This window comes from Psammomys obesus, unplaced genomic scaffold (genome assembly GCF_907164565.1).
Source record: "Psammomys obesus unplaced genomic scaffold, mPsaObe1.curated_primary_1811, whole genome shotgun sequence".
NCBI lineage: Eukaryota > Metazoa > Chordata > Mammalia > Rodentia > Muridae > Psammomys > Psammomys obesus.
The window spans coordinates 24,373,139-24,395,593 of record NW_026596109.1 but is presented as its reverse complement, the minus strand read 5'-3'; the positions used below and the strand labels follow the sequence as shown (position 1 = coordinate 24,395,593).

Here is a 22,455-nt window from a genome sequence, read left to right as displayed (position 1 = left end):
TCCATTTCTAGAAACTCTCAATGGCCACCGCTTCCTTATGCTCCTATCAAGTATGGTGTTAAGACTTAGTCCTGTAGTAAAATGAAGCTGAGCAACACAGGATCAAATGCTTCAAAAACAGTATAACTATTTATATTTATTTCTGCATGTATGGATGTGTGCAGATGTAAGAGTCTGTTCTCTCCTCCTACCAGGTGGCCTTTCAGGGATTAAACTCAGGTCGTCAGGCTTGGCAGCAAATGCCTTTCTTTACCTGATGAGCCATCTCAATGGCCCTACTTTTTTAAGTGACAAATTTTTAAAAATTCTGTCTTGCCTGGAGGCCATTATTCACAAAAGGTTTCCACCTTGTCCTAGGGAGGGCAGTATGGAGAGCTGCTGTAGCTCCTAAGTAGCCTGCCAGGACACATACAATCCTGAACTCAGTTTACTCCATGGCCCAAGGCCCTTCAGTAACCAGGTGTGGTCTGAATGAGAATGGCCCTCACAGATATATCTGAATACTTGGTCCCTAGTTGGTTTAACTGTTTTGGGAAAGATTAAGAGGTGTGGTCTTGGGGGCTGGAGAGATGGCTCAGAGGTTAAGAGCACTGGCTGTTCTTCCAAAGGTCATGAGTTCAATTCCCAGAAACCACAGGATGGCTCACAACCATCTATAATGAGATCTGGTACCATCTTCGGGTGTGCAGGCCTGCATGGGGGCAGAAGACAGAATACATATAAAAAATAAATCAATCTAATCCTCTTGTTAAAGAGGAGTGTCAGTGGAGGTAGATTTGAGGTTTCAAAAGCCCATGCCAGGCCCAGTCTCACTTTTTCTCTGCCTCCAACTTGTGGTTCAGATGTAAGCTCTCATTACTGCTCCAATTCCATGTCAGCCATGCCTGCCTGCTACCAAGCTTCCCACCATGACAGTCATAGAGACACCCTCTGAAACAGTAAACAAGCCCCCAATTAAATACTTTCTTTTATAAATTGCCTTGGTCATAGTGTCTCTTCATAGCAATAGAACAATAAAGAAGACATCAGGTAAAGGCTGAAATTCGGCTGAGTTCAAGCCCCAGAAGGTACATGGTGGAAGGAAAAGGCCCAATGTCAAGCTGTCCTCGGGCCTCTGAGCTATGGCATGTGAGCACCTGCACTCACAGTGCACCCACTTCAGCAGTTAGTGCTGTCTCATCTTCCAGCACCCATGGCAGGCAGCTCACAACTGCCTCTAGGTCTACATCAGGAGAACTCATGTCTTCTGTGGACATGTGTGTGTGTCCACATGCATGCATGCATACGTGTGTGTATACACAGACACAAAAATATGTATAGGTATTTTTTTAAGGAGCCACAGGTGAGGATGTGGCTCCATGAAAATAGCTCATCAGAACTTGGCCAATCTCCTTCCCCCATTCTTACTCTGCTCTCTTCATCTTTGTGTGCCTTTTGGTTTGTTTTCTTACTGATTGTTTGGTTCTGGAGTCACTCCTTTGCATGCTCAATTCTAGGTTCTGGATTTGAGGGTGATCTGGCTGCACAAAATAAATGTAATAAAGTTTTTCTTTTTAAAAATGCATGAAATTCAGTGAGTTTCACTGAAATAGTACTTCTTTTTATTTATTAAAGATTAATTATTTATACAGCATTCTGCCTGCATGTGTGCCTATACAACAAAAGATGGCACCAGATCTCATTATAAATTTTTATGAGCCAACAAGTGGTTGCTGGGACTTGAACTCAGGACCTTTAGAAGAACAACTCTTAACCTCTGAGCCATCTCGCCAGCCAGAAATCATACTTCTGAAGATAGCATATGGGTGGTTATTCTCCCAGTTTGGATAATCAAATCCTTTACAATCTAATTTGTTAATCTGCCTGATAAATCATGTTCTATCTTGTACTAATTACTTGTCTTGCTGCCTGAAAAAAGCAACTAAGGAAGTTGGATTATTTTGGCTCACAGTTCAAGAGTATAGTCCATCATAGTCAGGAATCTTGGTAGGAGAAACTTGGGCTGCTGGTTATACTGCATGTGCAGCAGGATTAGAAAGTGATGACTGATACTGCTTACTTACCCCTCTTCTCTTTTCATCCATTCTGGGACCCCAGCCACAGTTAAGGTGGGGCATCCCACCTCAATTAACCTAGTCTAATAATTCACATAGGCACACTCAGAAGACTGCTTCCTACATGAGTCCATATCCTATCAGGCTGACAATAGTAACCATCATAACTCCAGTATTTGCCAATTTGACACCCAAACACACTTAACCACTGTTAGCCATAACTTTCCTTCCCTTATCCCCCACCCACTAACAGGTTCATGGCCAACTCATAATGCAAAATACATTCAACATAAGAAAAAAAAAAAAAAAAAACCACTCTTTAACAGTTCCAAAAATGTTTAAACATGGGAACTGGAGAGATGGCTCTGAGGTGAAGAGCACTGACTGCTCTTCCAGGGGGCTCAGATTTGATTCCCAGCACCTACATGATAGCTCATGACAATCTAAAACTCCAGTCCCAGGGATCTGATTATCTCCACTGGCCTCCACAGGCATCAGGCATGTATGTGGTACATAGACACACACACACACATGCAGGTAAACCACTCACTCACATATATAAAGTATAGCCACCAAGTCTCTTTTGAAACTCAGGAAATCTCTGAACTGTGAGCTCCTGTACCATCAAAACAAACAAAAAACAAAGTTACATACTTTAGTATAAAATGGTATAGAATATACAGTCCCATTCCCAAAGGGAGGAATGAGGTTGATAGCAAGGAATAAGATCAAAGCAAGACCAAACATAGCAAGACAAACATGAACTATTGCAGCTCCATGGGACACATCATGGAATACTCTGGGTTGCAAAGGGCTTGGGAAGCCCTGCCCTTCCAGATGAACCCCCTCTTCTTTTCTCTCTCTTTTCCTTTTCGGTTTTTCCAGACAGGGTTTCTCAACACAGCCTTGGCAGTACTGGAGCTCACTTTGTAGACCAGGCCGGCCTCGAATTCAGAGATCTGCCTGCCTCTGCCTCCCAGGAGATGAAAGGCGTTCATCACCATGCTTGGCTTCACAACCTTTCTTAAGTAAGCTCCAGTCCACACCTGTTGCAGTATATTTAATCCCACTGTGAACCCCAAGACTGTGAACTGTAAAAACCTGTTTCTTGTTTGGTGTGGTTCAGCCCTAACACAAGCCTTTAATCCAAGAACTTTCTGTACTAAGGACTTAATAAAGTTAACCATAGGTCAAGAAGTGGCAAGCAACCAGCTGACAGGGATTAAGCAGAAAGGAGGGACTTTGAGAGAGGGGTATTTAAGAGAGCATGGAGGAGGAGCTCTTTGGCTTTTAGCTTTTTGCTCCTGGGCTACTGGGCTACTGGGTGATCTAGCAAGCTTTTGGCTTTTTCCTTTGGGATGTGAACTGAGTAGGAAAGTCAGCTGGGTGCTTTCTTTGCCCCTCTGAGCTAGCAGGTCTTCACCCCAGCATCTGGCTTCAAATCAAATGATTTGGGATTTTAGTTTTTTATAACAACATACACATTTGTAGATGTACCATGGTCTTAGCCATTGCTAGCATAGAAAATAAACAATGAAATCTGCCTCTTTCTCTGAGAAAGGTCTGTACACAGAACTGCTAATCGAGGGATTACCCATTCATTAGCATCTTCCAGGGCCCACCTGAATTCACTATTAAACCCCTCAATTAGTTTCCAGAACCTGCAAAGGTTCTATGAGCCATCAGAAAGCACTAGGAGCGACCAAGTGGCTTTCTCTTGTCTCATAATAAAAGCGTGCTCAGCACCATGTGCATGTTAACACCAGGGACACCTGACCTTTTCTGGTGTCTGTTGAGTCACCCTCAAGCAAGCTTGTCCCAGCTGTCTGGCTTCTTCCCACACATTCCTGTTTAGACCAAAGAGGAGAGGACTGGCAAGTGGGGTAAGGGCACTGTTTCATTTCTGTCTAACTCATTCAAATAGATGAATGATTCACCAAGAAGCAATTCTGAACAACAACAACAACAACAACAACAAAAAAAAAAAAAAAAAAAAAAAAGGAAAAGAAAAATCCCCTCCATGATTTAAATCACAACTCCCCTGGAAACAACTGCATTTATCCCATCTGTCAACAGTTCTGTTCTGACAAGGGCTATCCCTGTACCCATGGCCACTGACAGCCACCTATGCTGGCACAGATGCCTCTTTCAGTTTGGGGCCTCAACAGTGAAACTTCATAGGACTCATAGGTACAGAGAGAAATGCCATAAATACTCAGTGGCAGATCATGTCTGACAAGCAAAGAAGAAAAAAAGGAATGAGTGAAAAGATGGACCTCAGCAGGGCATGTGGGTTTGAGGTTTCTGGGAGAGTCAAAGTAGAGGCCAAGCTAGGCAAGATGGCAACACAAAAGGTGGTAAATCCAGAATGACAAGCGAAAAGGCTTGAGATGGTCCTGAGGCTGGCTGCATGCAGGGTGGACACCAGGAGAAGTATAGTCATAGCCTTAAGGTAATCAGTGGTCAAGAGCAGCTGCTGTCCCTCCCACTGTTCCTCTCCTAACTACAGAAGGTCCTAGAACCCTTAGGTCATTCCCTATGGGGGAAGTGACCTGGGACCCTGCAGATAAAGTCACAGTATGACTATGTCTCCCACAGCACAACAATGGGTCACACTCTCTCCAGGGGCTGCTTCAAGTTTTTCTTAAAGAAGAGAGAATGGAAGAATTTCCAGAGCCCTAGGGGAACCTGTGGATCTCTACAAAGCACTGCTGGCAAGGTCAGGAGTCAGGTTACTTGAGAGCCTGTCAGACACCTCTCTGTTGGCTGGAAGAATAGAATTATCAAACAGTTTCATAGCAGGTCAATCTCCTAACTCATTAGAACTCCACAGATGGCTTTTGGGATATGAAACTGCCGGTCTGTAAGGACTGGGCTAAGCTCTAAGACTCCCCTCAAGCCTCAGCTCTCCAGCCTCCTCACCAATCAGCAGACTGTCCAGCAAGGCTCAAACACAGTGATGCAGAGGGCTGAACACGTGATCAACCTGTTCAGTTGGCCACTAGGGCAGAGCAGAAAAACTGCTCTCCTTGAACACAAGCTGCTCTGGTTAGCTGGAGCTGTTTCCGCAGACCATGGGTTGTAGTTCATAGGACCCACTTGTACTCTATCAGGCTTCTGTAGTCACAGCACTAAGTTAAAGGCCAGCAAGGGGGGGGGGGGGGCAAGATGATTCAACGGGTAAGGGCACCTGTCACCAAGCCTGATCTGAGTTTAATCCCCAGGACCCAAACAGTCAGGAAAAAAATGTTCTCACAAACTGTCCTCTCACCACCACACGCACGTGTGTTGCCTCTGACCCCACACAAAATAAATGGTTGATGTGATGGGGATCCCTGGAGAAAGCTGCAGTGAGGAATGGATACAATCAACATACATTGTATACACACGAAATTTTCCATTTTAGAATTGATTTTTTAAGTTTGTTTTGTTCTGTTTTATGAGTGTTTTGCTTGGATGTATATCTGTCTACCACATGTGTGCAGTACCTACAGAAGCCAAGAGGGTTGGATCCCTTGGGACTGGAGTTGTAGGCAGTTATGAGAGGCCATGCAGGTGTCAAGAATCGAACCTGGGCCCTCTAGAAGAGCAGCCAGTGCACATAGCTGCTAAGTCATCTCTCCAGCCCCCACAGGAAATGTTCAAAAAATTACAAAAAAAAAAAGTTTCAACCTTGTGGCCCCAGTGGCCCTGTGGGGTGGATGGCGGTGGAGCACTGCGCTGCCCCGACACAGGGGCAGGCAGTGGTGGTCCAGGCCTGGTATATACTTTCAGAACCTTTTCCTGCCACAGCAGGCCAGGGCCTGGGCAGCACACAAGGAAAGCTGCAGGGTGAGATGGCAAGGGAAGGTGACTACCAAGTAAGATGGCTACAGAAACAAGTGTTTGCAGGAGTTAAGTTTAGACAGCTCATGGGACTCCACAACTTCCAGAAGAGAAGATCCCAGGCTGGAGACTGATGTGGAGGAGTGACAGGCTCCCTGGATCACGGGGCCTTCATCTAGGCCCACTAGACAAGATCTGGGGCATGCAAAAGCTGACAGAGCACATCCAAGAAGTAAGGGTCCTGACCCAGGTGACCACTGGCTCCCCCAGGACAACTGCTGCCCCAGCAATATCATTGCAGGAATAACAGTGGGCACCCTGTGGCCAGACCTGGTTCCACAAGGAGGGCTTTCCATGTCCCTGAGCTAGCTAGCGGCTTCTTCCTTTGGCCCCTTAGTTTTCCTTTCAACCATTATCAGAGGGATAGGACATTTTGTTTTCACATTGACTCAGTGGCAAAAGTATACCCCTTCTCCCTCCTCCCTATCCCCCGGCTTATTCTTCCAGAAAGGGTCTCAGTATGCAGCCTATGGAGGCCTGGGAAATCACTCTGTGGGTCAGGCTAGTCATGAACTAGAGATCCACCTACCTCTGCTGCTAGGATTAAAGGTGTGTATGCCTGAATAAATCTGTGAAATGCCTTTGAAGAAGAAAAGCCCTTTTCAAGAGGTAATATTAAAATGGCACTCATGGTATACTGGCACCTGTCTTCAGACTCGACAGGAGACTGTTGACAGGAACTGTTTCTCCTGGGCAGCCGTCACTTTCTATTTTTGTTTTTTAAGATTTTTCATTTTATGTATGTATGTGTTTTGGTTGCTTGTATGTCTGTGCACCATGTGTGTACCTGGTACCCACACAAGTAGGAAGAGGGTATCAGATCTCCTGGAGTTACAGATGGCTGTGAGCTGTGGGTTGTGGACATGAATCTGGTCCTCTGGAAATTCAGTCTGTGCCATAACCACTGAGCCATCTCCCTAGCTCCAAGCCCCTTTTAAATTTCTTTGACTTTTTTTTGAGATTATAATATTACATCATTTCTTTTCCCTACAAATCCTCCCATGTATCCTTATTTGCTCTCTTTCAAATTAATGGCCTCTTTTTTGCATTGTTGCTACATAAAAAAAGTTACTACATACATATATGTAGACATATTTACATACATTCCTAAACATACCATACCATAGACAGACAGACAGACAGACACACACACACACAACCTGCCCAGTCTGTAGAATGCCTGTTTTTTGTTTTTTATTTTAAGTCCCTCTTTGAGTTGGGTGTGGTGGTAGAATACACCTTTTATCCCAGCACTCAGGAGGCAGAGGCAGATTTCTGTGAGTTCCAGGACAGCCATAGCTACATAGTAAGACCCTGTCTCAAAAACAAAACAAAACAAAACAACAGAAAAAAACCCAAACCAACCAACCAACCAAAATCCCTCTTTGCTTTGCTTCCAGGAAGCTTAGTGCTCAATAGACAGTCCTACCTAAAAAAAAAAACAAACAGAAGATAGAAACCTCCCCTTTTGTGTCTATCAACTTAACTACATGTTTCCTTTCAACCCTTTTGCCCCAGTTACTTTTATTAAAACTCCTGTCACTGGAGTGCTGAAGAGGTGGCTCAGTGGCCAAGAGCTGCCCTTGGTAGCAAGCTCCTGTCGATGCTGGGTACTAAATCTGGGTCCAGTGCCCTTAATCACTCAGTCATCTCTCTGGCCCCAAACCCCTTTAAATTTCTTTTGTTTGTTTGTTTGTTTGTTTTTTGAGATTATAGTATTATGTCATTTCAGCTGGGAGTGGTAGCACATGCCTGTGATCCCAGCAGAGGCAGAGGCAGGAGATCTCTGTGAGTTCAAGGTCAGCCTGGTCTACAAAGTTGAGTCTAGGACAGCCAAGCCTACACAGAGAAACCCTGTCTCAAAAAACCAAAACAAAGAAACAAATTATGTCATTTCTCCCTTTCTAAGAACTATCATCCTTTCTCAGCATCTCATGGTGGCTCACAACCATCCAGTTGTGATCTGAAACCCATTCCAGAAGATACAAGACCCTCTTCTAGCCTCCATGGGCACTACACACACATGGCAAACTTATATACATGCAGGCAAAACACTCATACACATAAAGGAAAATCTTCTAAATGAAATCTTGTTACAGGGACTGGAGAGATGGCTCAGCTCTTAAGAGAATCTGCTGCTCTTGCGATAACACCTGGGTTTGGTTTCCAGCACCACCTTGGGCATCTCACAGTGAGCTGTAAATTCTGCTGACCTCCTGTGTACTCCTGCATCCACGTGATAGTCATACAGACAAGTACATACACATAAAAACAAAAATTCTTGCCACAAAGGCCAGAGAAACAGCTGAACAAAAAGTAAAGGTACTTGCTGAACAAGCCTGATCACCAGACACTGGACCCTTGGAGCCCACGTAAAAGCAGGACATGATAGTGCATGTCTGTAATTCCAGCAGTTCTGTGATGAGAAAAACAGACAGGAGAATCTCCTCAGAGCTTATGGGCAAGTAAGTCTGCTGTATGAATGCATCAAACAAGAAACACTCCATCTTGAAAGCAAGGTAGAAGGCAAGAAGCAACATTCAAGGATGTCCTCTGATCTCCACATGAATACCATGGCGTGCGCGCGCGCGCACACACACACACACACACACACACACACACACACACACACGGACACACAGAGCATAAACACAAATGAATACATATTCAAGCTTTATTTTTTATTTATGTGTATGTGTACAAATGTGTGTGTGCCTGCAAAAGCTAGAGGAGCCCCTTGGGGCAAGATTCAAGAGGTTGTCCACTTGTTCACTTGACTTGGACACTGGGAACCAAACACCAGTTTTCTAAAAGCACTCTTAACTACCTAGTCATCTTTCCAGACATTATATGTTTTTAAGAAGTAAAACTTAAAGGGACTTTGGGTGGTAGTGCCTATAGTTATACCTATAATCCCGGCACTTAGAAGGCTGATACAGGAGGAGAGAGACTTGAAAGCCAGTGTGGTCAGTTTTGCCAGTACCTTAGATTTCTCAAATAGTTTTTAGGAATAAGACAAAGAACCTAGCTGAGCATGATGGCACAGCCTTTAATCCCAGAATTCTGGAGGAGAAAAGATCTCTGTGTGTTCGAGACCAGGCCAGGCTGGTATACAGATTGATTTCCAGGACAGCCAGGGCTACAAAAAAAACCTGTCTCAAAAATGAAAAATTAAAAACATAAGCCAGGTGTGGGACCACACCCCAGAATTAAGTAAACTAAGGGCAGAGAAATAGTTGAAACTCAAGTACAGGCCAGTCTGAGCTAAAAAATGGAACCTGTCTTACAAAAACAACACTGGAAAGATGGCTAGGTAGGTAATAGTGGTTGTCATGCAGGCCTGAATCCCAGGAACTCAAAGTGGAAGGAGAATGACTCTCAAAAGCTGCCCTCTACTTGCCACACATACACTGTGGTCCACATAATCAATCATACACAGACACAATAAAACAAACTTTTAGTATAGCTTAGTGGTAGAATACATGCTTAATACCCACAACAACAACAATAATTAATTATCCTGTTTACCAGGATAATTCTAAAAGCTAAACACAAAAGGAATATGGTTTATGGAATGAAGCATCTTTCAATACCAGAAAATAAAACTGAGCCACAACTTTAAATAAGGCAAATGCAGACCCTTAGGTAGGTATCTCCTGATCAAGTGTGAGCTACAGCCAGGCACGGTGGCTCATGTTTATTAATTCTGGCATCTCGAGGCTGAGGTAGGATTATTATGAGTTTGAAGCCAGACTCAGCTGTAAAGTGAAAAATTAAAACAAACAGTGTGATCTAGGACAAGGTATCCATATCACCTCAGAGCTTGTTGGGAACCTGTATTTTAGCAGGATCTTCAGAGGAGCTGCTAAGCAGAGTTCTGCTTCTGAAACACCAGGGTGGTAAGTAGGGCTGTTTCAGCCTCGTAGAAAGATCTACTTTAATGGCTTTATGACTATGGACTGTATGACTAGCACAGGACAGGACATAGAAGTATGTGCCCTTTGCAACGGACACCTGAAAATGCTCACACATTATGGCAGGTTTTTCATGGTTAACTACAGATTGTTAAAAGGGAATCCCAGAAACAGTAAGATTCCTTAGAAAGGAGTCAAGGTAAAATTTGGTGCAATAAAACCAGAATTGCATTCTGAGTGTACTACAGTGCAAGTGAAGAAGGCAGAGGACACCTCCTTCTATTATGAGTTTCTGGGATTCAGGCCTGCATGGCAAGTGCTATTTCCCACTGAGCCATCTTGCCAAGGAAGGACATGTCAAAGGGAATTACAGCTGGAAGGAAATACATGTTTCAGTCTGTTTCCTGTGACACAAGAGTACCAAAAGTAATCCCCAGAGATTACTGCCTAGCAAAGAGAAAGTTTTTTTCCCACTTTTCATGACGTCTGTGAGGAACTCTGAAGAGAAAGATAGTTTCTTCATATGAATATACTAATATAAGGCAGGAAACTACTCAGAGCTCAATTTCACATGTTGTTTCTCAATTTTTTGTGTGTTCTTATCCTCATGATGATTTTTTTAAGTCAAATTACATTCTTTATGCTCCTATACTCAATGTTAGGCAAAAGACAGACAAGTGATATATACCATCCCTCTGTTGTTACATGATGACCAAGTAAGAGACCAATTAAGAGGGAATCAAGCTGGGCATTAGGCCTATTATCCCAGGACTTTGGGAAGCTGAGGCAGGAGGATCCCCGAGTTCCAGACATGACTGGGCTACATCATGCACCAAACCAGGCATGATAATCTATGCTTACAACCCCTGCACTAGAGAGACTGAGGCAGGAAGAGGCCCAGACAGGACAGCTTGGGCTACCCTGGAAGACTCTGCCTCAGAATAAGACATTACTGTAAAACTTGAAATTATTTCAACTTAACTGATCTTGAATGGTTGGTAAGACTTTAGAAACATAACTCTATGAACACTTTGGCAGGTTGGAGCAGCAACGATAAAAGGCTTGAAGGATTGCCTCAGGTAAGGCAGAGACCATGAATAATCAAGATTTTTTTTTTTCCTCATCATTTTGGGGCCTGAATTCCACTTTATAAATGAGAAAACTAAGGTAAAGAGAAGTTAACTTATTCTGAATTAGGCGTATGGAAGGGATTGTAGGAGTATGGAAGGGATTGAAGTCTGGAGGGCCCAGCTGCTCCCCTAACCTATAAAAATAATACAATTTAAAGGCTTTTAGAAATTCCTGTTTTCCCAACTTTTGGCTTCACTTACTGTTCTTGTTTTCTTTTGGCTTCCTTCCCTTACGGACCTCTCATCCTTCTAGGGGTTGGGGAAATCCACAATCCAGTGCCTTGTGTCAAAACAGAGGCCCATAAAGGCTGCTCAGCGAAGGGTATGTTTTTCAGTTGTGGGGGTAGGGAAAAACTTTTTTTTAAAAGCTCTTCTGGTGATGTGAAGCCGAGGTCCATAACCCATTCCTAAGTGGTGCAGAATTTAACCCACCCCGCTAGAGAGAACAAGATGAGAAGTAGTGGCTTGGGTTTATTTTAACCAAGACCAAACCAGAAGGTGTCGCAAGCTGTCAGGAGGTAAGGGCCTCCTTCCGTGTTTTGGACCTCATCAATCCCCAGCGAAGTCTGCTCTGCTCTGGCCGTTCCCCGCTCGTTTTTATTAGGCACATCACGCTGAATTAAGCGTGGTCATTTCAAAGGGCTTCTACCAAGTTTGGGCCATGCGTCCCCGGGCGGCGGAGACTGGTTAACAGGTGACAGCTGACAAGGGTAAATCTTCAAGATGAAAAGCGAGGCGCTCTGCTTTCCCCCTCGGCGGCGTCCAGCGCGCCAGGGAAGCGGCGGCCGTGACCCGCCGACTCCCCACGACCAGGGTCGACGCGCGCACAGCCAGATGTGCGGCCCCGCGCGCCCTGCAGGCCGCGCCCGCCCTCCACGGCCTGGCCCGCCGCTCGCCTCCGCAAGATGGAGGCGAAGGCACGAGGCGCCCCCGCCGCGGCCAGCCTTTGTGCCCTCGGGGCCGCGGGCCTCCCACGGTGGGGGGCCTCGAGGTGCCCCAGGCACGCGCGGGCTGCCCGGCCGCCCCGGAGTCTCGGCGCCGCGCACTCGCTACGGTCTCGTTACCTCACTCTGAACCGTCGCACGTCCCGAGCTGCCGGGATAGCTGGGCCGAGGTTCCCAAGCGCCAACCGCCGGGCTCCTGCTGGCGCCCGCACTCCAGGGGAGGGAGGGCCGAGCGACCGCCACGCCCTCCGCGCGTGCCGCTCCTCCGCGGAGGACGCCCGACGAAGCCGCCAATCCGAGCCCTCGGCGAGGAGGATTCGCCAATCCTCAGCCCGCTTCTGCCACGAGAGCCCGCCTCCGGCGGCGTCCTGGCCTATGGGAAGCCGGATCTTCTTTCTCCACCGCCCCGAAGCTCGTGCCAGCTGGGTGGTTCGCGGCGCCGGCGCCCTCGCGGGTGGGCGCGCGAATTCTCCGTGGGTTGTCTGCCGGGGTCGCCGCGGGCTCGGTCTTACGTTCGGTCCGACGTGCGCGCGGAGGCAGGGAGGACGGTCCCAGGCTTTGTGTGCTCCCTTTTAGCTTCTGTGGAAACCCCGGAGGCGTGGCTGCCGCGCGAGCGGGAGGCGGAGAATCCGTGCGGCGCTTGGGAGCCCCGGGAGGACGAGGTGTGGGTCGTGCGTCTCGGTGCACGTTGCTACCGTACGGAGACCTTGAGGCGTAGGAGGCTCAGCTTGTCACACCAGTAGTCGGAGAAGCGACTTTCACAGTCGGTTCCCAGGACAGAACTGGGAGAGAAGGAGCTGGGCTGAGTCTTCCTCGACGGCTCAGACTGGTGGTTCTCCTGCCTCGGCCTTTCCTGGAGTCGTAGGAGTCGCAGGAGTCGCTTGCCATTCCCCATGGGCCTCCAAAAGGCTTACCTCGACGTTCCGGTGCTGGTGGGCTTGTGCTTCTGGAATAAACTCCTTGTGTGCACACCGCGATCCTAAATGGTACCAAGGATTTCTGTGTTCTAGTTCCCTAAAGTAACCTATTACCCTGACAATGAGGTCTGTTCTCATCTAGAGCCGGTCAGCAATAGGGTAAAAAAAAAAAAAAACCTATTACAGCTGTACTCTTATTGTCCCTTATAGGCGTTGGGATGGTAGGAGCCATAGGAACTGGGACGTTGGTGTTACAGGAAAAAAAAAAAGATAGAACGGGAACAATCCCAAAGCTGGTATGAATCAATGTTTTAAATTGGTCACCTTAGTTAACCGCTCTGGTCACAGCTCTTCCTGGACCTGTTATCCTATTGCTTCCTCTCACTTGTGGCCCATGTATTATCAATGCTTTAGTCAGTTAAGGAGCGTGTTTCTCCTGTGCAGCTAATAATTTTAAAGCAACTATACCAACCCAAAGTCACGTCTCAACGATCTGAGATGGACTACTTCTTAAGGAGGAAATGAGAGGTCTAATAACTCCAAAGCCCCTGAAAGACCCTCGAAGGCCCCAATCTGTTTGGCTAATCTGGCTAAAACCCACAGCTCTTGAAGCAGCCAATCAACTTAAAGGTTAGCATATGGGTTTGAGCCAAGATTTAGCAAACCTGATGAAAAGCCCTTAGCAACTCTGGAAAGTTCCACAATGTTTAGCCAATCCTAATCCCGGCCCCCCCTCCCTAGTCACTACTAACCAATCAAATGAAAGGTTACCTCACTCCTGGAAATCTCCCTAATTGCCTTTAAATTGAGCATGTGTGCTCACTTCTAGGCCTCATTCTAAGGAATGGTGGTCCCAGTATGCTGGTAAATTTCTGCAGAATAAACGCTCCTTGCTTTTGCATACTACTTGAGTCTAGGGTCCTTCTTCAGTGATTCTCAGACCCTAACAGCCCCATCACACCCAGCTTTTTATTTGACTTTGTTTTTTGTTGAGAGTAAATTTCATCGTAGCCCAGGCAGAATTTGAACTCTTGATCCTTTGTCTCTGTCTCCATAGTACTGGGCTACACTAAGTAAAAGTGTATGCAAGGCCCTGAGTTCACACCTCAGCCCAGAAGGAAAAAGTTAAAAGGAATTCAGAATGGAAACATGTAAAATGGGTAGTTAGCACTTACCAGCATGCATCCAGCTACTTGTTGAAAGGAAAAAATAAAGGACCGATGAACGGGGTTAGCAGTAAATACGATAAGTGCGATTGAGCGTCTGAATAGCCTCAACCAGATATGTTCTAGTCCCTTCTTGACCTTTGCTCATGGCCCTTCCCTCACCTTCTACTCAGTATGCTTTACTCAAAGTTGTTGTTGTTATTGGGACAAGGTCTCATATATCCTCGGCTAGTCTGAAATCACTTTGAACGTCCGAGGTCCTCCCGTCATTTCGCCCTCAGTGCAGAGGTTGGAGTTACATGCCACCACACTTGGTTGATGTGCTGGTGGACAGTGAACCCAGAGCCTCATGTATGCTCAGAAAGCACTCAGACACCTGAGCTACATCACCAGACCCTCTATTAAATCTTGGCATAAAAATAATCTATTAGTTTTTTTGGTTGTCTTAATAAGGTAAGTTGGCTTTCTGAGCCTTTCAGACATACTGCAGAGTATGTTAATGATTACCAGGATTTATACATGATCAAGGTCAAAACAGTCGAGTAAACCAATGAATGAAACTTGAACATTCTCCAAAACAGGAAGTTGCAATTTTTAGTGAAACATTTATTCCTATGCTATATTCATCTTGATCTCTTATTTGTTTTATTCATTGATAGTTGCTGAATATAGGTACAAGTAATATTTCACACTGTCTTCCAAGTCTTTTAAAGTTTTATTTTTGATGACACTTATTATCTGTGTGGGGCACACACACCACAATGTGGGTATAGATGGCAGAGGACTGCTTTCAGGAGTCCATTCTCTCCTTCATGGTGTGGGTCCCAGGCCATCGGGATTGGAACAGTGGTCTTTATTCTCTGAGCCATTTTGTTAGTCCTGTCTTCCAAATCTTGAAGATTTATTTATTATGTATACAATGTTCTGTCATCATGTACATCTGAATGCCACAAGAAGGCACCAGATCTCATAGATAGTTGAGCCATCATGTGGTTGCTGGGAATTGAACTCAGAACTTCTGGAAGAGCAGCCAGTGCTCTTAACCTCCTAGCCATCTCCCCAGTCCCTGCCTTCCAAGTCTTAATCCCACAGTCACTATTTTATATCAACTACATGTTTATTTATTTGTTGAAACAGGATCTCACTGTGGAGCCCTGACTGACCTGGAGCTCACTTTTTATTTTTAAAAATAATTCATTTATTTTTATTTTACACGCATTAATGTTTTGCCTGTTTGTGTGTTTACATGAGGCTGTCAGATCCCCTGGAACTGTAATTACAGACAGTTGTGAGCTGCCATATGGGTGCTGGGAATTGAACCGGGATCCTCTGGAAGAGCAGCCAGTGCTCTTAACCTCTGAGCCATCTCTCCAGCCCTGGAACTTGCTTTTTAGACCAACTGGGTCAATTGCTTTTTTTTTTTTTGGACAGGGTTTTTCTGTGTAGCTCTGGCTGTCCTAGAACTCACTCTGTAGACCAGGTTGGCCTTGAACTCAGAGATCCACCTGCTTCTTCCTTCCAAGATTAAAGGTGTGAGCACCACTGCCCTGCAGATCAATAACATTTTTATTATGCCACATATTCTAGCAACTTTGTGAATGAAATGTCAGAGAATTAAGAATTATTTATAATGGAAACATTATTTCATTGATCCTCATCTGATTTCAGAAGTCACTTATTTCCTTAAATCTGAACTCACCTTATATAAATTTGCAGTTTTTTTTACTGCTACAGGGACAACCTGGCCAGTGACAGCCATTGGCACCATGACTATTAGACACTAAGTGCTGCTGTTGCTGACATTTGATGCTGCCAGAGTAAATTCCATCCTTCTTGACTTTGAATCTCAGCTCAGTATGTGCTCAGGCTCTGGGGTGTGGAGAGAGACATAAAGTATCTGGTCCCCTAAGCTTCCACAGTAGGAATTCTGGCCCTGCAACGTGCCAGATTCGTGCAACGGGCATTCTGTAAACACCGGGAAAATCACCCAAATAATAGATGAAGTAAAGATGAAAAAAAGAAGAGAAGGAAAAGGAGAAACATCTGTATTCACCGTACTTTCTCCTCCACCTACATGGAAAGCCCTTTTGCCTTGTGAAGAGTAAGATCAAGAGTTCCTAGTGGAAGTTCAGCTGTTATCTGTCCTTCTGTTCCCAGCTCATGTCAACCTCCTTCTCTCCTTAAAGTCCCAAGGAAGATCTGAATGTTGGGCTGTTCCCCTTTGACTGGTAGTTTTCATTCTGAGCTACTTCAGGCTCAGGTTGGCTGACAACTTGGATCCCTTGGAATTAGTGCTCCCTCCAATAGAGTTGACTTCTGCAAAGTAGCCCTGTGTTGGGGACTTTAGCAGATATTCTGACACCTCTAAAAGTTGTGAGCACGGTGGAACAAACTTGGCATGAATTTCACTCTGCTGTCTCACTGGTAAGGTCGTGAATGGAGAAAGCTGAGGAAAGAAGGTGAGGGGTTAGGATACAAAGGGGCAGTGGGGTGCTCAGATGGCACTGTCTTGTTGTATCTGCACCACAGACACAAAGGTGAAGTTAGAAGTCATGACTGGGGGCTGGAGAGATGGCTCAGTGGTTAAGAGCACTATCTGCTCTTCTAAAGGTCATGAGTTCAATTCCCAGCAACCACATGGTGGTTCACAACCATCTATAGTGTGAACTGATTCCCTATTCTGGCAGGTGTAAATGCAGATAGAACACTCATATACATAAAATAAATAAATCTTTAAAAAAAAAAAAAGAATTCATGGCTGGAGAAATGAAGGTGAGCAATCTGTCATGTAGATACAACAGAACTGTAGTCAGGAAAGAGACCCCATAGGGATAAAGAAGAATGTAAAGTGGAAAAAGCCATGAGAGGTGCTGTAGTACAGTAAAAAAAAAAAAAGTATATATATATATATATATATATATATATATATATATATACACACACACACACACACACACACACATATGTGGTGTAGTCAAAACTTTTTTTCCTAAAACGTGTGTGTGTGTGCATGCATGCGTGCCATGACACACATGTGGAGACCAGAGTTGGGTCCTAGGGACTGAACTCCAGTCATCAGACTTGGCAGCAAACACCTTTACGTGCTGAGTTGTCCTTATTCAACCATTTTTATAATAACTTTAGAAATTTAAATCTGGAACAAATGGAATTGGTTTTGCTGAATGTATGGTATCAGACTGTCAGAATTCGTGTACAGCCCACAGATTGCATGTCTTAACATCCACGTTTCACAATATCATGTTATTAAGCTTCTTGAGGTTGAGCAATGTTTTGAGCTACAAATCTGGAATTCTCCCTTCCCCAAGTTCTCCCTTTCCCTAACTCCAGCAGGCTGCAGGTTTGCTTTACTTTCCTCAGGAGATCTTTATGGAAGGCTAAAAGCTGAAGGTCCCTGCAAAAGAACTTCCTGGCTGTGGCTGCTTTCTCTCTCTCTCTCTCTCTCTCTCTCTCTCTCTCTCTCTCTCTCTCAAAGAGAGGGTTTATTTTGGCTAATGCTTTTAGAAGTGTCAGTCCATCATGGCATGAAGGGCATGTCAGAGCCTTGGACATGGACAATTCACATCCTGGCAGCCAGGAAGGAGGAAAGGGTTGGTGATAACCGGCTGGGTTTCTTCTTTCCCCCCTATGTTCACTGTGAGCCCCCATTCAGGGCAGGTCTTCCCTTCAGTTAATCCTTTCTGGAACTGTCCTTATGGAGGCACCTAAAGGCATGTCTCGATATCTTGTAAGGGATTCTAAGTCCAGCCAGGTTGACAATGAAGACTGACCATTGTGGGCTCAGTGGGTAAAGTGCCTACTGTGAAAACATGAGGACCTGAGTACAATCCTCCAGAACCCGCACTCTAAAAAAGTTAAAAATAAAGCCAAATTTGGTGATACATGCTTGCAATCCCTGCACTGGAGAGACAGAGACAGTCCCTAGAGCTCACTGGCCAGCTAACCTAGCCTAATCAGTAAGCCCCATATCTGGAGTTTATGACCAGTCTGAACTACTTGTTACAATCCAGGCTCCGAAAGCTAAAACAATAAATATAAATAAAACTAGAATGTTCTCTTTTCGGGGATCATGTCATGCAGGGAGACTGGGAACCTGTCAAGAGCAATTTCATGTCTCATATGACTCTGGAGTGATCACACTTGCCTGTAATTTCAGCACTGGGAGGGAAAGGCAAGAGGATTAGGAAAGAGTTCAAGGACAGCCTCAGCTGAGTAGTGAGAGCAAGGTCAACCTGGGCTATATATGACTTTATTTCAAAAGTCTTCACACTCATGAGTGTGATAGCAAGATGGCTAAGTGGGTGGAGATGCTTCTTGCCAAGACAACCTGAGTTTGATCTCTGTCTTAGTTAGGGTTTTTATTGTGATAAAACACCATGGCCTAAAGCAACTGACTTGGGTAGGAAAGGCTTTTTTTCATCTTCCAGCTTGAAGTCCATTATCCAGAGAAGTCAGAGCAGGAACTCTGGCAGGAATCTGGAGGTGTGAATTGAAACAGAATTCATGGAACAGTGCTACTTGTGGCTGGCTTTAACTGGAGGGCCACAATGTTTTGGCTCCTGGAAGAGTGACAACTCAGAATCAGTATCCAATAAGCCCCCCCCCCCAATCCTTTTTCCCACTATACAGTTACTCTAGTAAAACACTATAGATCCTTCAGTGGCATGGAGAAAGGCCATTAGCAGGTCCTTCCTCTGGGGACTGCCCTTAAACTGGATCCAGTCTGGAAATTATTTGGCTGTGGTTTTTAGTTACTATGATCCAATGTAGCCTTTCATTTGTTCTGAGTTTTTCCACATGTATAGATCAAACAAAAAACAAGTACTCTTATCTATTTCATTCCAGAAAACCATGATTGATTAACCAGTCTCAAAGTTCCATATGAACCATGACATTATAAACATCTTTTTGCATGTACTGCCCATGATGATAACTGCTCACCTTACTTTTGGCAACTTGGTGTTGCCATTTGGCTCTGACTACTCTGGGGCACAATTCATCCAGTTGGGCATTAGCATCTCCCACCCTAAGGTCTGGCACAAGGAAAAAGGTGACAACAAAGCTCTTCAAATGTGCTGGCTCCTCTCTCATTATTTTTAATAAAAGGTTTGTCTTCTGGACCCTCCCATTGTTTTTCTAACTATTTTGTTAATTTTTATTTTACATACTTGGGGATTTTGCCTGCAGGCATGCCTGTGTGAGGATGTTGGACCCCTCAAACTGGAGTTATAGACAGTAATGAGCAGCCATGTGGGTACTGGGAATTGAACCCAGGTCCTCTAGGAAGAGCATTGAGTGCTATTAACCGCTGAGCCGTATCTCCAGCCCTGAGGATTAGGTTTTATGCAGAGAATCCACCCCAGCATTCTAATTTCTATAAGCCTTAAAAATCCCTCCATCAAGGCATAATAGCCATCTCTAGCTCATTTTCAGTAGGCCATCTTTTCACAAATACTTCAAACTCTTGGTACCTTTTTTTTTTTTAACTGTGCCAATTTCAAGATCAAACTTGTAATCTCTGCTCAATGGCCCTTGTTGATGATAAACTCAGCTGATCCAGATTTATGTTCTTTTCAACATTATCCCATGCCCTCAAAATCTATTGCCACTCATATTACCCAGACTCCTGCTTGGATGAATTAGCAAACGCATTAGGTTCTTTAGTGGTGTAGTGCAGCCTCAAGGGTCACATTTTGTATTCCACCCCTGGGCTTGCTTACCCCTGAGTCTAATTACAGGTCTAGAGGTGATGGCAGGTGATTCTGAGAGACATCGGCATTGTGTCTGACATCTTCAGGGAAGGCTGTTGTCTGCTCTACCTAGGGAATAGGATTAATTACCTCAGGCAAAGGCAGAGGGCCAGCACCACCTGGGCTTTGGTTGAGGACACAGATGCATCTCCTGGAGATGCATCTGTTGGAGAGACTGTTGGAGAGACTGTTTCCTCAGGCAGAGTGGAGTCCTCAGAATCTGTGGAGTCAGCACTTTCAGCCACGTTAGGGTGCTCCCACATGTCACTATCTGAAGGATCCCATTCTTAAAAAAAAAAAAAAAAAAAAAAAAAAGCAATGTCCTTCCTTTAACTGCTGATACTCAGCAAAGCTGGCAGTTAGATTTATGTTGTAACTCTGCTAATTGTATAATGAGGGTTTGGGTTTGGTTTTCTGAAACTTGAGCTCTGTGACTGCAGGAGAAAAGATTCTCTTCCAGGGCACACTTAGAAACCTTTAGACTATTTATGGGCATCTGGAGCCAGTCAGTTTCATTACTCACCTCATTGTCTTTTGTAGCTTTGTTCAAAGATGCTAAAAAAAGAGCCAATCAGCATTTTCCACAGACCTTCAAGTTCTTCACACCTCACAAGAGGCAGATTGGGATCAAGCACATCTATCTAGATAAGTTCGTGTACTTTTTTTTTGAGACAGGGTTTCTCTGTGTTACAGTCCTCACTGTTCTGGATTCGCTTTGTGGACCAGGCTAGCCTTGAATTCACAAGGATCTGCCTACCTCTACCCCCTGAGTGCTGGGATCAAAGGTACACCACCACGCCTGACTTAGATAGGTTCTTTAAATAGTGAACACTGTAGATTTTCAGTGCTCCAAACACTATTTATGGAGTCTTCTGTGATCATAGGTTTTATATATCCAGCTGAAGACCCAGTTCCAGGTACCACTAAGGCCACTGGAGAAACTCAGCCTTAAAATTCTGTTTCTCCAGAACCACTCTTGGTACCAATTTGTTTTAGCGTTTGGTGGAACAGAATCAAGGGGATGAATTTATATTCATGTATGTGTGTATGTATGTATGTGTATGTATGCATATATATGTGTGTAATGTAAATATAATTTTATTAAGTGCATTAAAATGGTAATGAATAACACCTGGGATGTTGAGAAACTGGTACTCAGTCCTTGAGTTTGGTGTCTCAACACTCATGACTAGTCCCAGAATAGCTAGCTGCCTGTCACGGGGGGAGGTGTGGTGGGAGGGCAAAAGGCCTCTGGAGTCCCAGCCCATAAAGTGCCTGTTACATGAGGAAAACTCAGAAATGCTGATTCTGCAATCAGCAAAGGAATCAGCAGGGCCATCAACAACAGGGTGAACTGACTCATCAGCAGGAGGAAAGACCTAAGCAGCAAAAGGTCAGAATAAACTTCTCTCTCTGAAATACCCCTCCCCCTTTTTTAAATCTAGGATGCTATCTGAAGATGCTGCCCACAGCATCAAGGCAGTCAGGACAATTTTTCAGATGAGGGACCCTAGTCAGATGATTCTAATTTGTGGTCAGTTGACCTTAAAACCAACCACAGCAATCTCCAGGATCCACATGGTTGAAGCAGAGAACTCATTTCCCTCAAGTTGTCCCCTGGTCTATACTCACATACACAACTGAATAAAATAAATGTAATTTCTAAGTTTAAAACTCCACACAGATCCCTTCTCTCCTTTTCAAGTGAGATAGACAGGGTCAAAGTGAGGTTATGGCTGTGGGGAAAGAGAGATCCCACTGTCCTCCAGGAGGTGATATCATGAAGCCATTTCTGCAGATGAATGAAACAGGCAACAATCAAAACCTCATTTTGTAATATCCTGCATGTAAATCAGAGCAGAGGAAAAGCCCACTAATTAAAAGGCACTGCGGTTTGGTAGAGCCTATTTTATGGCTCTGGTTGATACCTCTTGGGCTTGTGAGATGGCTCAGCAGGGAAAGGCACTTGGTGTCACACCTGCTGACCTGAGTTCTGTTGCAGGGGCTTACATGGTGGAAGGAGAGAACAGGCCCCTGAACAGCATCCTTGACTACCGTGTGGGTGCCATGGCACGTGCACAGCCCCAGCCCACACATAAATGCATGTGAATTTAAAATGCCTTACTCAAATAGCAACCTCCCCACTAACTGGACATGTGGTCGTGGCTCCGCTGCTGAAACTCAGAGTCTGTGAGCCTAAATAAGGATAGGAACATTATCTCCAGGTTGCAGATAGGATTATGTTGAAAACTGTTTAAGAAACTGGCTGTGCTGCTAAGGTTTTGTTCACTTGACACAAACTGGAGTCACTTGGGAAGAAAGAACTTCAATTGATGACTTGCCCCCATCAGATTGGGTTGTGGGGCATGTCTGTGAGGCAGTTTTTCCTTTAGTAATTAATGTAGGAGGGTCCAGCCCATTGTGGGCAGGGCATCTCCTGGTAAGTGGTCCTCGGTTGGATATTAAAGCTCTCTAAGCTAGCCAGTAAGGAGCACTCTTTCATGATCCCTTCTTCAGTTCCGGTCTCCAGGTTTCTAGCTCTGGCTTTCCTCAGAGATGGACTGTAACCTGTAAGCCAAACAAGCCCTTTCCTCTGTAGATTGCTTTTTGGTCATGGTGTTTGTCACAGCAATGTGGCAGCAGTTCATGGGGTGTTGAAGAAGTTAACGAACGTGTA

The 22,455-nt window shown here is 44.9% G+C and overlaps 1 protein-coding gene across 1 annotated transcript in view; it reads right to left on the bottom strand.

The window, feature by feature from the left end:
- Positions 1-12,143, bottom strand: part of Cep68 (centrosomal protein 68) — a 29,688-nt gene extending 17,545 nt beyond the window's left edge. The window contains exon 1 of the mRNA XM_055629090.1: positions 12,048-12,143. The gene's annotated coding sequence lies outside the window, so the exon portion shown is untranslated. The remainder of the gene's footprint in view (positions 1-12,047) is intronic.
- Positions 12,144-22,455: the final 10,312 nt, after the last annotated feature.